Source organism: Pteropus vampyrus, unplaced genomic scaffold, assembly GCF_000151845.1.
Source record: "Pteropus vampyrus isolate Shadow unplaced genomic scaffold, Pvam_2.0 Scaffold254, whole genome shotgun sequence".
NCBI classification, from domain to species: domain Eukaryota; kingdom Metazoa; phylum Chordata; class Mammalia; order Chiroptera; family Pteropodidae; genus Pteropus; species Pteropus vampyrus.
This window is the reverse complement of record NW_011889035.1, coordinates 1,747,638-1,749,310: the sequence shown is the minus strand read 5'-3', so window position 1 is coordinate 1,749,310 and position 1,673 is coordinate 1,747,638.

The window sequence follows — 1,673 nt, the reverse complement described above, 5'->3', positions numbered from 1 at the left end:
AAATTACATTTTAGTTAAAAGTCATGTGTTTCCTATACATGACTTCACAAACTAAGTTAATTAAGTTTTCCTTTTACACTTTTTTTTTGTTATTCATTAGTTTTAAAAATTGTTTTTTACTTTTCAGTTGCAGTTGACATACAATATTATGTTAGTTTCAAGTGTACAACATTGTGATTAGATATTTCTATAACTTACAAAGTGACCACCCCGATAAATTTAGTACCCATCTGACACCCTACATGGTTATTACAATATTATTAACTATATTCTTTATGCTGTACTTTATATCCCCAAGCCTGTTTTGTAACTACCAATTTGTACTTCTTAATCCTTTCCCTTTTTTTCACCCATGCCCCCAACCCCTCTGTCATCTGGCAACTATCAAAAAAGCCTCTGTATCTACGAGTTTGTTTGTTTTCTTTGCTCATTTATTTCGTTTTTTAGATTCCACACATATGTGAAATCATGTAGTATTTGCCTTTCTGTATCTGATTTATTTCACTTGGCATAATACTCTTTCGATCCATCCATGTTGTTGAGATGGCAAGATTTCATTCTTTTTGTGGCTGAGTAATAGTCCATTGTATATATGTATCACTTCTTCTTTATCCATTTATCTACTGATGGACTCTTCAATTGCTTCCATATCTTGGCTATTGTAAATAATGCTGCAATGTACATATGGATGCACATGTCTTTTTGAATTAATGTTTTTGGTTTCTTTGGATAAATACCCGGAAATGAAATTACTAGGTCCTTCTTTGTCTCTTGTTACAGTCTTTGTTTTAAGGTCTATTTTGTCAGGTGTAAGTATTGCTACCCTAGCTTATCTTTCATTTCCATTTTCATGAAATACCCTTTTCCATACCTTTACTTTCAGTCTGTGTGTATTCAGTCTGAAGTGAGTCTCTTGTAGACGGCATATGTAAGAGTCTTGTTTGCTTACTCGGCAAACCTTATCTTTTGATTGAAGCATTTAATCCACTTACATTTAAAGTAATTGTTGATAGATATGTAGTTATTGCCTTTTATTATTCATATTTTTATCTTTTTTTTCTTCTTAAAGAAGGCCCTCTAACATTTCTCATAATAGTGGTTTGGTGATGACAAACTTCTTTAGCTTTTTCTTGTCTGGGAAACTCTTTATCTGTCCTTCAATTCTAAATGATATCTTTGCTGGATAACCTTGCTTTTCATCACTTCAAATATTTTGTGCCAGTCCCTTCTGGCCTGCAAAGTTTCTGTTGAGAAATTAGCTGACAGTCTTATGGGAGTGCACTTGTAGGTAAGTAAGTGCTTTTCTCTTCCTGCTTTTAAGAATTGCTTTTTGTCTTTAAACTTTGGCATTGTAATTATAATGTGGCTTGGTGTGGGCTTCTTTGGGTTCATCTTGTTTTGGACTCTGTGTTTCCTGGGCTTATATGTCTATTTCCTTCGCCCGATTAGGAGAGTTTTCTGTCATTAATTCTTGAAACAGGTTTTCAATTCTTTGTTTTCTCTCTTTTCTTCCTGGGACCTCTATGATGCAAATGTAGTTATACCTGATGTTGCCCCAGAGGCCCTTTAAATGATCCTCATATTTTTGGATTCTTTTTCTTGTTGCAATTCTAATTAGGTGTTTTCTGTTACCTTATCTTCCAAATGGCTAGTTCAATCCTCTACTTCAGCTA